Below are 16,428 nucleotides of genomic sequence, written 5' to 3'. Positions count from 1 at the left end.
AGACTTTAATCATGTAATTTATAATAATAATAATAATAATAATAAAATGTTATTTTATCAAATAATAAAAACAAACCTGTAAAATGGATATAAAAATATTTATTATAAATATATTTTTATTTTATAACTTTAATTATTTTTTTAGTGTGGTTGCTTTTGACTTACTTTTAAACTGTTTGCTAGTAAATTTCACAAAAATTACAAAGAAACCTCAAATAACATATTGAATTAAACCTGAAATTTTGTAAAAAAAAAAAAAAAAAAATTAAATAAAATTTAAATTTAAAAAACCCTGCAAGTGTTATTATCTTATCAAACTCAACAATTTAATCAAAGTTCAAATTTAATGTTAATTTTTTTCTGTTGTACAAGGTTTGATGTCAAATATTGATTATAGCTTGCAATCTGAATAATGAGCTCAGAAATTTGACGGTAACTACATCGCCCCCTTCAGGTTTGTCATACTGGAACTCTTGCACTGCACTGACCAAGCATCCATGTTCATGTACTTGCATAGAGCATGTATTTTCAGGTTGGCATTAACCTCAGGTTATATATTTGACTCAGCTGTTAAGTCTTAATTGGCGATGCAGTAAATAGAGCAGTTTATCCAGAGTGCTGAAGGCCGTGCATCTGCTACACTCCTGACATGCACGCCATCCATGTAGTCATCCTGGGTCTGTTGACATGTGCCACTAATCATCTTTGTTATTTACCACTTCTAAAACAATGAAAGAGTTTTCACTCTGTAATTGAGATTTAACAATTTCTAAGAAGAGGCAAATAACACATTGAATTAAACATAAAAGTACAGTACAAAGAGTGAAATAGTATTTTCTTTTAAAACATATTTATATGTACAACTTTGAAAAATAATGGGTTGGATTTGACTTATTTTGCTCTTTGAATTTACTAGTAAATTTCACAAACAGCTGGAAAGAAATGGCACTTAACACTTTGAAGTAAATGTAAAATTTTGAGGTAGAAAAACTGTTAGAAAATATACTACAATAATCTTCTTCGGGGAAAAAAATTACAGTGTGGTTGCATTTGAGTTTATTGTTAAATGTGCATGTGACAGAATAATTCAGAGCACTCTGTATGACTCAACTCATGCAGAAGGACTTTATTTTATAAGGTCAGTGATTTATATGAACTCCGCTGTCCGGCACAGAGACTTAAACACACTAACATGAGTTACAGTTTTTTATTTCCCATGTGGCTCTTTGTCATTTCAGCTGTGGGCGACTCAGATGTTCAGATATAAAGCAGATTGGACATTTCTAATGAAACTTTATCTCCACGTGTCCTTAAATGACTGTCTGGTGGTCGTTTCTGTTCTGCAGTACCTTTTAAACTAATTTTGCTGCGTTGTTAAAAAACCTTTAGAAATGTCGATATTATAGACTAATCTGTGTAATTTGATCAAACAGGATTGAATGGTTTATTGGCACCAAGCAACTAACGCCATAAAACATTAATTCAAGTCACATTTATTTATCTAGCGTTTTATACAATACAGATTGTTTCAAAGCAGCTTCACGGTAATAAACAGGAAACTAACTGTATTAATGCTGTAAGTTCTAGTGTCATTATTCAGCTCCGATCACTTCAGTTTAATAACATGTTTCAAAGTTCATGAATTATGAAGTCAGTTCAGCTCTAAAGCAGCTGTACAGAAGACAATAGTGTCGTCATTCATCTCAATTCAGTTCAAGTTTTGATCTCATCTAATAGTGTCAGTGCAGTCAAATCGAAAATATTTCTGAATATTATGTGTCTTTAAACCCCAGCTAGGCAGTCAAATTCATTGATAATACTTAATGATGACTGTGCTGCTGCTTTCCCTCCAAAATGATGTCACTTCCTTGAGGATGATGTCTTTATGGAACATTTCGGTTACAAATTCTTTAAAATTCCTAATATTCAGATTCCAGTATGATGAAGACATGCAAATGTACTGCATAGTAGGAGTCCCCTGTAACTTTAGTGACTCAGAAATAGAGTTTTATTAATTATAGGTATTATTTTTTATCATATTCAGCTTGCATTTAGGTTGAGTTTGTACTTGAAATCCGTCATGTGAAAGCAGTCGCTGCAACCCCTGATGAAAACACAAGCTCAAATGTGTCTAGATGGCAGCGTGTCTGGCCTGTTGACATTTAGCTGCTCAGTGCATCGTGTGGATGCATTCTTCCAGAAACATTGATTTGACATCAAGATCGTTCAAGGAAAGATGAGAGATTTCCAAAATTGTTTCTTGAAAACTCTTTGCGCTTACTTTCTCATGACCATTCTGTAGCCTCTCTAACTTTTACAATTAAACAAGCTGTTTTTCCTAAATTTAACCAAGTGCAAGTTTATATGTATACAAATGTGTAAAAGCAATCAAAAGGATCTGTAGCTGAATCATGATATACTGATATATGGATATGGGATCTTAAACAGTTCACCCAAAATACTGTGGCCAAAAAAAAAAAAAAATGTGGGTATGACACAATTTTCATTTTTGGGTGAAATTGTTTAGTGGAAAGACCAAAGAAGTATTTACCTGTAAAACTTTCTTCAATAATCTCTCAGCTTTGTTTACATAAAAAAATTGTGAAGAATCCCTTGTACTTGCTTTGAAAAGTGATCAGAAGGGTCAGAAAGGACAGTTTACCCCCCCAAAAATTGTTCTGTTAAGTGATCATATCTCTTTATAGCACTTAGATTAAACAGTTTGATGTATATGGATTCATTTTACAATACATTTATGAACTTTTTGAATCTTCTAAGTTGTGGGACAGAGACCTCTAAGGTTTCATTAAAATATCTTATTTTGTGTTTCAAGATAAACCAAAGTCTCCCAGTTTTGGAACATCAGACAAATGATGACAGAAGTTATATTTTTAGGTGAACTGTCCCTTTAACTTGTGGCAGTTTGGTTAATATGACATCTAGGTAAATATTATTGTCAGAAAGCCTTATGCTGTTGTGTAATCTGATGAATATTGAATGTGGGAACTGAACCAGCTGAAGCAGAAGATGATTGTTTTGTGTACTAGTATAATAACAAAGTGCTGCTGTATTGCCATAATTTGTGTATTTCTCCCACAGTCACTGAAATGAGATGGCTGTAGGGAAATATAACCCACATAAAACCCTCACTAGTATCAGGGGAATTGTATATAACCCATCCGTTCGCTCCTAAGCGCTTCTATCACAGCCAAAAAAAAAGCACTTAACGGCTGGAGTGTTGTCGCAGAAACCCTAAAGAATATTCATGTTAACACTCAAGGTCAAATAGCTCCCATGTGCCCCATTAAAAGTGCTAGAGTTGCCCAGAAGCCCAAGCTGAGCTTTATTATTCACAGGGCAGTTAATTCTTTATGGCATTAGCTCTATATGTTGGCAGCGAATAGATGTATTTCAAGGAAATTAATTACACTAATCACAAATCTGCAGCCAGATTCAGAGCATATCAAGAGTCAGTGTATTTACAGGGGACATAATTATCTGATTCTGCACATGCATAATTACACACAACCCTCATTATGTTCTATTACTGTGATGATCTTTGCATAACATAAAAACACAAACATTGTTTACAAATCATTGTTGTGTAGTCAATTTACAGTTTATCTCCTATAATTTACAGTTATGAAGCAACATTGTCAATAGCTAATTATTTTATATATATATAACTTGTTCAGAATGATTCAATGCAGGACCATTATTGCTGTTTTTAGACATTCATTTGTAAAGAATGAATTCTGTTTATAAGCTCTTAAAATCTCTGTAATTCGTTTATAATTCACAGTATGCTGTAAACAAAGATCAGTCAATGTAACCGTAGTCTCTGTAAAAGTGTGAAAATAGTTAAATATTTAGAAAATTATAATAATTTAATATTTAGAAACTATAATAGTAATATTTATATAAAAGCTATAAAAAGTTACAGCAATTATTAATTATTATTACAAAGTGTGTGTGTATGAGTAAGGGGTCCGTCCATAAGATGCCTTAAATTGATCAAAAGTGACAGCAACAAAAGATTTCTATTTTGAAAGTTGAACTTTCTATTCATCAAAGAATCCTGAAAAAAAAATCTATCACTGTTTGTACAAAAATGTGAAGCAGCACAACTGTTTTCAACATTGATAATAATCAGAAATGTTTCTTGAGCAACAAATCAGCATATTAGAATGATTTCTGAAGTATCATGTGACACTGAAGACTGGAGTAATGATGCTGAAAATTCAGCTTTGCATCACAGAAATAAATTATGTTTTACTATATATTCATATAGAAACTGGAGATTTCAAACTGTAATAACATTTCAGATTTTAAATGTTTACACTATATTTAAAAAAAAAAAAAAATCATCCTTGCATAAAAAAAAACACCTCTAAAAAAATCATTTAAAAAAAAAACATAGTGACCCCAAACGCATATATTTTTAATAAATAAAAAATAGTACTAAAATGTAAGAGTAACAAAAGCAAGTGGACAGAAGCAGTCTTGGACTTCTGTCTGTTGTCTTTAATTCGGCCCCGATCCATGTTTCCGGTAGTTTTGCTGTTTCTCTGTCCCGCTCCAGCGGTTGCGCTCGGATGGTTTGAGGTTCGCCCCAAGAATCTTCTTCCGTGCACTGACTGTGACGTCCTGTCACTATGATGAATGGTCACTGAAAGGCCATCACATCAGATTTGATCCTTCTCTTACCTTTAGTTTTCCCAAAAATCCAGATTTTGCTTTTCAGCGGATTGAGAGCATCCTAGTGGAAACAGTGATAATTACACAGCTGCGGCCTCACTGTACTTTCTGTGTGCTGATCACAGGGTGACACTCCACAGCATGCTCTGTTTTCTTTTATGACGTCCACAATTATCCCCATTTCCATGATACCATCTTTATTAGATAAGCTAACGTTATGTAACATTATATCACATATTGTAAGTGAAATGAGTTGCAAATGCTCTTTACATGTTGAGGAAAATTTAATATCGTTTAATTTTGTTTTGGAATTTATGGGGAAAAACTTTCACTTTCTGTGCTCACGCTTGAAAAAATGTCTCCGTTCCAGACGTCCTGAAAGACGATTCTGGTGTTTTGTTCTCTCTCACTCATTGTGTGGTGTGAAAGGGAGCATCTGTTTCAGTAGCTGTCTTGTTTTTCCTGTCAGTTTCTCTGGTTTCTGAGTTTGGCCTTTTGCCGTGTTCGGCACAGACAACTTGAGACACAATAAATGAAGCACATCTGCTTTGAAGCTTCTTCATCAGACTGTAAGTGATGCAGCTTTTTATGGCATGTTGGATTATACTGATTAAAAAAATTATAGGTGTACACATATAAGGTGCCACATTATTATTATTATTACTATTATTACTATTCATTGTTTTATTTCTTTGTCTAATTTAAATGTTCTTTCTGTTGTCAATGTCATACATGTTTGTATTTATGTTTGTACCAAGAGCTTTCTGAGTGAAAGTTATTGTAGGTCATTATTTTTCAGTATTGTTGATCTCTGAATGAGGTGCTTGCGTCATATGAAATGTTGCATGTACTGTGATGTACTAAGGTCTATTGAGAATAATGTGTTTTTATTGCCACATTGATATTTATAACTAACTTTATAACCTTTTTTAGTACTTTCAGTGTCTCATTTAGAATGGGTTGTTCTTGAATTGGAAGCTTTTTGGGGCTTTTTTGCCTTATTCCTTCCTTCTCTGTTTGTGGTTAGAGGCAGAAATCTTGGTGTTTTGCTTGATGGTACTTTTGTTTGTTTTGTATCGTCCTTTATTTTTGAGGTCACTTGATTCAGTCCACCCACAACACCACTAACTTACCATTAAAGTTCAACTGTTTAACCAAGATCAAACAAAGAGGAGATGTGTTCATTTGGTGAGCCCTGGGGTTTGACTGATTCAGCATTCATCTCACACTGCAAGAGCTTTGCTGTGAATCTGGTTTTCTGTACCGAAATGCACATTGAACATTTTTATTAGAAAATGAGAAATGAAGGGGAAACTGGCTGACAAGGATGTTATTAAGCGGCTCTTCAGGAAACAGCCATCAAAAATATCCTCGATTTGCCTCTAAAGCCAGCAGACAGTAAGTCTGAGGCTTGTGTGTGGTTTCTCTGAGCTGATTTTGTGTTTGTGATGATTCGCTAAAGCTGAAAGCTAATATCCCTGCACAGAGGAGCAATATTCTCTCAGTATGAAGGGAAGCATAAATCTCATCAAAGTAAACTCTCCAGTCACATTAGCTTTTCATCAGCTTCTCTGTTTGTCTAGCCAACTCTCCACCTCAGAATACTGTTCCCACTTCAGAGTTTCAGACTGAAAAAATAAAAATTTTATATTTAGAAATTGTATTATATTTTTCCAATAACAAATAATAATAATTATAAATTTAAAAATAAATAAAATAATTACATTAAAAAATTTAAATAATTAAAAATATTATAAACAACAAAAATAATAACAATAAAAAATGTAAATAATTAAGATATTATTTTACTTTATTATCATATTATCATATGTATTTTTTATTTTTGTGTGAATAATTGTATATTTTTCTTTTAAGTAATAATAATAATAATAATAATAATACATTATTTTAAATATATATCTAAAATATAATATATTAGTCATATATATATATATATATATATATATATATATATATATATATATATATATATATATATATATATGTGTAGATTTTCCCATAACCATCCTAAACAGTATATATACTGTATATGTGTGTGTGTATGTGTGTAGTTTTTTTTTTACCATATTATTATTATTATACAGCATTGCTGTAACTCGGACTGTTAACATACATTTTATTCTCATCAATATTATTACCAATAATAATTATAATAATGATTCTTGTTATTTTTTATTATTAAATATTTATAACTATTAATGGAGAATTGATGTCTTTTATCATATTGTTCCAGTGGAATCTGCTGGGTTGCTTATAGGTGTTTGTCTGAAATTTTCTTTGTTCTTAAACACGTCTGTGACTGAGGAGGGTTTTATAATTTGTCCTCTGAGCAAGAAATTGCACTGGATGGGAAAATATAAAGAGTTTTGGAAATGGAAAGAACAATGAAGTGAGAGAAAGCGGTAGATTAGAAAGGGATAGAGCGAGAGGAGAGGAAGTAAACGGACAGAGAGGAAGATGAATGGAGCGCAGCAGGGTAATTGAGATATCAATCTGCCCAGCGGTGCTGCTGCTATTGAAGATAGGATTGAGATACGGAGACACTCATTAAATAAATAGAAAGAGACGTTTATTTGACTGCAGTGTGATTCAATATTACACAGCCTACAATTAAAGCTGTTTTTATGTGAAAATCACCCTAAAACTACACCTTAAAGGGTTAGTTCACCCAAAAATGAAAATTAGCCTATATATTACTCACCCTCAAGTCATCCTAGGTATATATGACTTTCTTCTTTCAGACGAATCCAGTCGGAGTTATATAAAAAATTTATTTTGGCACTCAGTGGGTGTTGCAGTGCATCAGTCCAAAAGAAGTTCAATAAAAAGCCCCCATCCATAAATAAGTGTCTCACACGACTCAAAGTCCTCCTGTAGCAAATTGATGCATTTTTGTAATAAAAATAGCCATGTTTAAAATGTAATAATCACTTTAATGTAGCTTGCGCTCACTGTTGTAAACGAAAGCAGTTCTGGGGGAATGACGTATGGAGGTCAGTGATGCACATGCGCCGCTCAGAATTGACACACGTGGAAACGCAGAGGAGAGATCAAAACAAAACAATGGCCACTAATTAGAAGTACAAACGAGGATTTGTAAAGAAGAATGTCGGAAGATTTCAATATAAGCCAAGAGGAGACTGGTCTTCCTTTGCTAAAGTAAGGAAACTTTGCTTCCTTTGCTCCTGTTAACGAATGCTGGTTTTCACGAGACTCACCAGCGCATGCGCATCGCTGACCTCCATACGTCACTCCCCAGGAACTGCTTCTATGTACAACTGTTGGTGCAGGCTACATTAAAGTTACTAACAAAAACGCATCGATTCGCTACACTAACAAAAACTCATCGATTCACTAAAGTATTCCATTGATCACCCCCCAGAGCCATGTTTTTTATTTAACTTTTTTTTATGGATGGGCACTTTTTATTTAACTTCTTTTGGACTGATGCACTGCAACACCCGCTGAGTGCCATGAAACAGCTTGAAAGATCAAAGACAATTTTTAATATAACTCTGTCTGGATTCGTCTGAAAGAAGAAAGTCATATACACCTAGGATGACTCAAGGGTGAGTAATTTATGGGCTAATTTTTATTTTTGGGTGAACTAACCCTTTAAGATGATTTGATCATGTCTTTGTTCATGTCTCATGCCGCTTCTCAGATTACTCTTGACATGATGCAGTCCTGAAATATTTTCTTTTAGAGATAATATTAGATTGTATATTCTTCTCAGTGTGCTTGTGCTATTGAATGTTTGGGGTTTTCTGTGTCAGCATGTTTTGAGGATCGTGGCGGGTGAGGGGAGACGGGCTCTTGTGTTGATGGAGACTCAGACTCTGAGCTGAATCAGTTCTTATTGACGGGGCAGAAAGCAGTGAAAACCTGACACTTGGGCAACCAACCTTAAATTGGCCACATGGGGAGGGAGGGGAAGGGCTGGATGCATCGACTGAAAAATCAATCTAGTTCATGATTCATGATGCGTATTGAATGCCAGCAGCACAGCTTTCACTCCTTCATCATTGCATGTGATGCTGCTTCTCTCGTCTGTCTAATGTCTAAAGTACATGATTTCTGAAGACAAAAGACGCTTAATTGTTTTGTTTTTAATTAACATAATCATCCAAAAGAGATATGTGCTTTCAAAGTCAGAATTTCATATACTATAAGAAATGCAACATGAAATCAAAATGGACCCTATTTACTTTCTTCATGCGTGTTCATTATCTTGTTGTGCACAATTCATCACTGTATGTGATGTATTATAAAGTAAAAAAATGTTTGCCTTGGGAATCTTGTCACTTTTGACCATTCAGTCAATTCCCTGTAGATCTAGTCATTCTTCACTTTATATAAGTGATCTAGATATGTTATATATTTATATATGCGTACATTATAGCACATTTTATACGTGTGTGTGGGTGTGTACATATACTCATAATAAAGTCATTTAGCAAGTATAAGTGATTTGGAAATATATATTTTTTTTAATCTATAATATGTAGAAATATTTTTGATTTATTTTAGCACATTTATATATGTATATTTGTATATGTATATGTATATGTATATATGTATATTTTAAATATTTGCTTTAGTATTTTTTATATATTTAAGCATATTTTATATATATATATATATATATATATATATATATATATATATATATATATATATATATATAAAATATGCTTAAATATATAAAAAATACTAAAGTAAATATTTATAATATACACACACATATATAGCAGGTTTAATTTTATGATATATATATATAATTTATAATAATTTTGTATTCTTAAGTTAATGTTCAGATGCATCTGGACACTAGGATGGTTATGGAAAAATCTACAGGTTGTCAGGAATTTGGGGGTCGGTGATGAATCTGCTATAATGTGAATAGGTGATGTGCTGGACGTTATGTAACCAGTAAACCCGTTCCCTAGAACATATCTTAGTGCAACATCAAGGTGTCAGAGGCAGTGTGCTGGAAAAGACGAGCCCAGAGAAACATCAACGATCAGATGGCAGAGAGAAATCAGCGCTGATTCAGAGCTGAAGACAAGAGGATACGCCACCAGAAAGAGAAACAGACATCCCAGCGCAATAGTCCTATGTTCAGTACTAGATGAGAACTACAAGGGTCCTCTTTTAGGAAGAAACAGTGATGTTTTGCAGTTGTAGGTGGAGGTGAAGCTGAAATGAGATTGCAGTCATGTGGAACTGAAATGTTCACGGTGATCCGTGTCTTTTCATTCTTCACTTATTTTCTTTGGGGTTGGGGAAATTCCATGCCAGTGCAACCAGAAATTTTGATTTTGATTTCTTTTTTTTCTGGTGAAAGAAATGCATTAATGAAGAAAAACCAGAATATTAGATGCCATTGATGTATACTGTATTTATTGAGTAATCCACTATATTGTAGATGAGGGTCAAAATGACAATTTTCACCTGAGATATGGAGCCAGATTACAGGGTTGTAAAAATTACTTCAGAAAGATGGCAGCATCATTATGCTGAGATTGGTAGGTCTATTAGTAAAATCTGTTGAATTTAGCAATCTTTGTTGCATTGTATGCCAATGGTGACCATGGGAAAAAACAATCTTGTGTTTTTCTGAAGTTTGCATGCCTGTAACTCAAGAGGTATTACATATATCTTAAGTCCTTTTAGATTCTAATTCTTAACAAATTGTCCTTTTGCTATCTTCATTTTTAAGGCCCTATATGGTTCAGTCCCAGAGATATAAGGATTTCAGTTTGGCTCCATGAGTAAATTGTTCAATTGTGCAAATTTTTAGTGGGCAAAAACAAAATGTGGGTCACTTTCCATACAGATGATACTTTTTACTTTCAAAGAGGAATGTCATAATATTGAAATTAGAAATGTATCTTGTTTTCCTCTATCAAAACAATTGCATTGAACATATCTGTCTGCCATAAATATTCTCTTTTCCAAAATTTGCATGCTTGTAACTCAAGAGGTATTCTTGTTCTTAATACATTTTTCTTGTATTCACCCCCAGAGATATGGGGATGGCAATGCTGCTCTGTTTGTGAATTGTTGAATTTCAACATTTTTCAATAGTCAAAAACCAAATGTGGTCACTTTGCATGTGGCTAATAATTTAATTCTCATTTTGCCGTTGTGTAATATATGATTCCGAAGTCAAGTGCAAGGATCTAAAACAGACTCATGTTCATGTTATTTTAAAAGAAATTCCTCTTTTAAATCCACTTTGATCTGCTGAAGTTTGTCAGATGAGATTAATACTAGATATACTGGATTTATACTCACTCTTTCATAACAGACGCTTTAGGTCAAGGTAATGTCACCAGTAGGATTTGTTATGGTACAGATGTCTTCAGGTCATTCTTCTGTGGTGGAGCTTGGCTTTCTGTATGTGGGTCAGTCACTGAGAAGTGAGGTCATTGTGACTGGGTCAGTTTATTGACTTTACAGCAGGTGAGAGCATGAAGTTTTTTTTTTTTTTTTTTTTTTTTTTTTTTTTTTTTTTTTTGAGGTGATAACACGCTTAGAAATTTTCCCTGCAGACTGATTTGTGGTGGATCACAGACTGTGTCCATGGGAATTCCACATTACTCATCAATAGTATAATGCCGGCTCCTTTGAAATAAACACGATCCTGAGGTTACAGTATATAAATATACTGTATGTGGTCTGTTTTCTGGGGGAAAACTCTTTTTGCAAGATGAGGCAGATGAACTGTGATATTCTGATTTTGTCTGCCTGTACAAGGATTTGTGACATTTGTGATGTCATAGTGACTGAATCCAGTGATGTGGGAAAATGCTAGGCATAATTATGAAAATATATAATATCAGCCATTATATATTTATGGTTGTTTCAGTACAAAAGCACTCTGAAGACCATAGCAGCTACACAGTAACAGTAAAACACTCAGAACCCCATAGCAGCTGCATAGTTACAGTAAAAAAACACTCTGAAAATGATAGCAACCAAATAGTTACAGTAAAAATAATCTGAACACAATAGCAACCACAGTTGTAGAGCAAAAATGCTCTTAAGACCATAAAAATAATCTGAATGCCATAGCAAGAATTACAGTAAAAAAACAAAACAAAAAGAAAACACCCAAGCCTGAGTAATTTTACTGTAGGGACTTTTACTGTAACTATGCAGTTGCTTTTGAACCATTTAGAACACCCTAGCAACTGCATAGTTATGGTAAAAGTCCCTACAGTAAAATTACTCAGGACACTATAGCAACCCCATAGTTACAGTCCAAAACATTTGAACCCCTTAGTAACCAGATATAGTGCAAAGCAGTCAGGGCATCCTAGAGACCACAGTTACAGTAAAAAATAAAAAACACATTGAACACCCTAGCAACCACATACAGTGCAAACCATTTAGAACACCTTAGCAACTGCATAATTACTGTGAAAGTCCCTCTGAATACCACAGCAACTGCACAGTTGAACCACATGAACATTCTGAAAAACCCTAGAAACGGCGTAAACATTCTGAAAACCCTAGAAACCACATAAACATTCTGAAACCCTAGAAACCACATAAACATTCTGAAACCCTAGAAACCACATAAACATTCTGAAAACTGTAGCAACTGCAAAGTAAAAGTAAATTCCACTCGGAACACCTTAGCAATTACATAGCGATACCCTGGCAACCTCTAGTATAAATTTAGTTTCATGTTGTTTATCTGCGTAGCAGCCTGTCTTGATATTGCTCCAAGATATTCATATTGTTTTCAGGTTTGAGCTGCATTATATTTAAGGGATTTAATTCCATATGTAAACACAAGCATAGTATTATAGGAGATTGTTTGGCAGCGTGTGTCAGCGTTTGGGTTTATCATGTGACAGAAGCACATGGGTGACTGACAGCTGGCTACAAAGAGGCACGTCTGTTTAACCCTGTGTCTCCAGAGACCTGTCAAAATTCACTTAGCTGTCTGTCCTCGTTAGACGGGCCACACAGACACCACCCTGCTGTCCGGGAGGTCGTCACGGTCAAAACAGATGCAGTGTCTTAAACACAGAGCTCGGCTTATTTACAGTTTATAAACTGTACAAGATCTCTATCCGCTGGGAGTGTCATGCTTCTTTCATTTGTCACTATTAATGTCAATGTGATTTTTTTTTTTTTTTATGTAAGTTTCTGATGCTATTATTATTTAACAGTTCACCCAAAACTGAATATTTGCTGAAATTGTACTCATCCTCGGGCCATCCATGATGTCCAAGATGAGTTTGTTTCTTTATGGGAATAGATTTAGAGAAATCTCATTCCATCACTTGCTCACCAATTGATGCTCTGCAGTGAATGGGTGCCATCAGAATGAGAGTCCAAACAGCTGATAAAAACATCACAATAAAAAAAAAAGCTGAGTGTTTGTAAGAAACAAATGTTTTCTTATTAAGACATTTTTAACTTCAAACCATTGCTTTTGGCTAAAAGAATATGAGTCATCTATTCATAATATTGCTTCCTTCAGTGGAAAAGTCATCTCTTCTGAATCAGGAGAGAAATATGTACAGATCAAGCACCATTGACAAGCCAAAACAGCTCTTTATAAATATGTTGGTGGGCTTTGATGTGCGATGACAACAGGAGATGGACTTTTTTCATTATGGATTGTGGACTCTAAATCTTACAAACACACAACCTATTAAATTTGAAATGCCTTAATGATGGAATTGTTTCCTTCAAACATGCAGCAGTTCGCTTCACAAGACATTAACTGATGGACTGGAGTGGTGTGGATTACTTGTGGGTTATTGTGATGTTTTTATCAGCTGTGACTCTCATTCTGACGGCACCCATTCACTGCAGAGGATCCACTGGTGATGTAATGCTAAATTTCTCCAAATCTGTTCCCATAAAGAAACAAACTCATCTACATCTTGGATGGCCTGAGTATATTTTCAGCTAATTTTAATTTTTGGGTGAACTATTCTTTTAATGTTTATAGGTAATCACTACTCAATATCCTGTTTTAAATGTGTCACATTATGAAAGTAAAATGAGGTGCCGATGCTGTATTGCTGATATTTATATGGTGAGTGATTTGCTTAAAACCATAATCAGCAACAACAAAACATGAAGATGCATTCGTAAAATGCAGTGCATTCACAAAATGGGTTCATAAATTATAATTAGTGGATGTAATTAGCACAGAAATGTTGATTGGTATAATTGTGTGAGATGCTAGAACGTCAAAACATCTGGCAAACCTCTGAATCAGCCTTGATTTTTTAAGAGGGCAGAATTAAAGCCACGTAATGCTAAACTAAATAAGCTGAATGAATTTTCTGTGCACAGCTACAACCCGTTGGATGTGCTTTTGGCTATTCAGACACAGAGGGTCATGCTGAGTTCACAATCACACAACATGACCAACAAGAGAGCAAGATATCCAGTGTCTGGAAGCATTACACTAGATTTTGAGTGATAGCTGTTATGGGCATGAGTCACATGTGTTCTCGCTTGACTGGATGGAACAAACAACAAACAGAAAGTCAAGCCCATGTGAATAACTCTGTTGCGAGAGCTGTGTGATTCTGCAACTCTCACTAAAGGGGTCAGATTCTTGGATTCTCCACTTACAATGTTAGACGAGGTTTCTTGTGCCAAAAAAGCTGTAAATATATACATACAGGTGCATCTCAATAAATAAGAATATCATGGAAAAGTTCATTTCAGTAATTCAACTCAAATTTTGAAACTTGTGTATTAAATAAATTCAATGCACACAGACTGAAGTAGTTTAAGTCTTTGGTTCTTTTAATTGTGATGATTTTGGCTCACATTTAACAAAAACCCATCAATTCAGCTCATTTGATTATTATATTATATTATATTATATTATATTATATTATATTATATTATATTATATTATATTATATTATATTATATTATATTATATTATATATATTATATTATATTATATACAAATTTTCCATAAATAAGATTTCAATTTGAAAAAGTCAATAATTATTATATTATTTATTATATTATATTATATTATATTATATTATTATATTATATTATATTATATATTATTATATTATTATTATATTATATTATATTATATTATATTATACAAATACAATTTTATTCTCAAATTAAAAAGAAAAAAGCCTATTTTTATGTATATGCGAACTGGCTAACCTCCATATATATAGACATAGTTTACACTGTCATTCCTCAGGTTTCCGAGCATTTGCTCGTGGTGATTTCTGAACGACCTGTTTTTGCAGCTTAATTTCCACAAATGGTCTGACTAGTGAACATGGAAAATCAGAAGTGTATTTATTTCAGATGTGGCCTCTTAGTTGTGTAGAGTGCAGTATAGAGTGAGTTCAGACAGCCAGTGAGATGTGAAATCCAGAGAAGAGGCGCGGACGGACAGGCTCAGTTTCTCTGCCGGTGCACTGGTGCGCAAAAATGCCCTTCCTGGCACTGGCACTGCTATCGCTGTGCCCTCTGGCATGTGCCCGTCCGTCCACAAATACACACAGACGTGATGCAGATCCCCGACCGGCCATCTGCCACTGATCTAATGATGTCCAGAACCACAAACAGACTCACAGCCACTTCCTCTCACAGATCAGTAGTGCTGTGTTTGAGAGACAACGGCATGTTACAACAAAACTAGATCACTCTCATTATAATTACTGAAAGGCATCACTGCAGCCATTTGACAATGTTGGTGTTTATGCACAGTCCATGTGAGTTTTACTTCACTAAATTATTTCAAGATTAGCTTTGAATACTGTTAATACGAATATTCACTCTTTCATTTTAAGTCTATAGGATGGTTCCTACTTCATACTTAATTGTTCACCAGGTGAAATTGCTTCTAAAGTAACAGCACACATTTAATCAATGAGGCACATGATTGGTTCTGGTACTGTGAATATGTACTATGGCATTAGTGGTTTTTGTATTGGTTTTCAGAGGTTATAAGCTGAACATTGATCTCAGTCCAGCAGTCAAACCTCTTCTGATTCACAGCGACATGAAAGTCTTGCTGTCTGCTGCCATCTGCTGGTGTGTACAGCTCTGTTTGTTCAGATGAGTTCTGTTGATGAGTCTTTGTGAGCTTAAGTTGTTCACCAAACAATTAGTAGTAGTTAATATATCATGTTATAATATGTTATTATACATCATATTTTGCTCTCAAATTAAAAAGAAACAGGAAATTATTTTGCATAAAGAAGATTAATATTTTATTATTATATTATGCAAGTCATGTTTTTTCTTTTTATTCAGTTATGTTGTTATGATATGTTATGCAAGCCATACTCCATTTTATATATATATATATAAATTATTATTATTATTATGCAAGTCATATTTTCCTTGCTAATCAAAAAGAAAAAAAGGAGTAAAAATCATATTATGCTCTATATTTTATTAGGTTAAATTATATTGTGTCTTTTTATATACAGTATACTGCATACTTTTATAGTAATTAGAATATTGAATGAAATATGTTCTTAAGAATGAAAAGTTGTTATTCCATTACAAAAAAAAAAAATTCTTAATGGACCTAAATATAGGCTTAATTTTATTCTAAATATGGGGGGGGGCTGTCATTCATCTGTTTAAGTGCACACAGAAAAAAGTGTTTTTCTGTCCCCTCCTTAATTAGATTTCCTCCCGTCAGCAGCATATGGGATGTATCTTTTTACCCAT

General features: G+C 33.8%; 1 protein-coding gene across 1 annotated transcript in view; it reads left to right on the top strand.

Annotated features, from left to right (window-relative positions):
- Positions 1–16,428, top strand: part of sash1b (SAM and SH3 domain containing 1b) — an 84,500-nt gene that overhangs the window by 40,685 nt on the left and 27,387 nt on the right. The gene's annotated exons all lie outside the window — the stretch shown is intronic.

The sequence above is a fragment of the Cyprinus carpio genome, chromosome A17, assembly GCF_018340385.1.
Source record: "Cyprinus carpio isolate SPL01 chromosome A17, ASM1834038v1, whole genome shotgun sequence".
Taxonomy (NCBI): domain Eukaryota; kingdom Metazoa; phylum Chordata; class Actinopteri; order Cypriniformes; family Cyprinidae; genus Cyprinus; species Cyprinus carpio.
The sequence above is the reverse complement of the archived record's forward strand: the minus strand, read 5'-3'. Positions and strand labels throughout refer to the sequence as shown.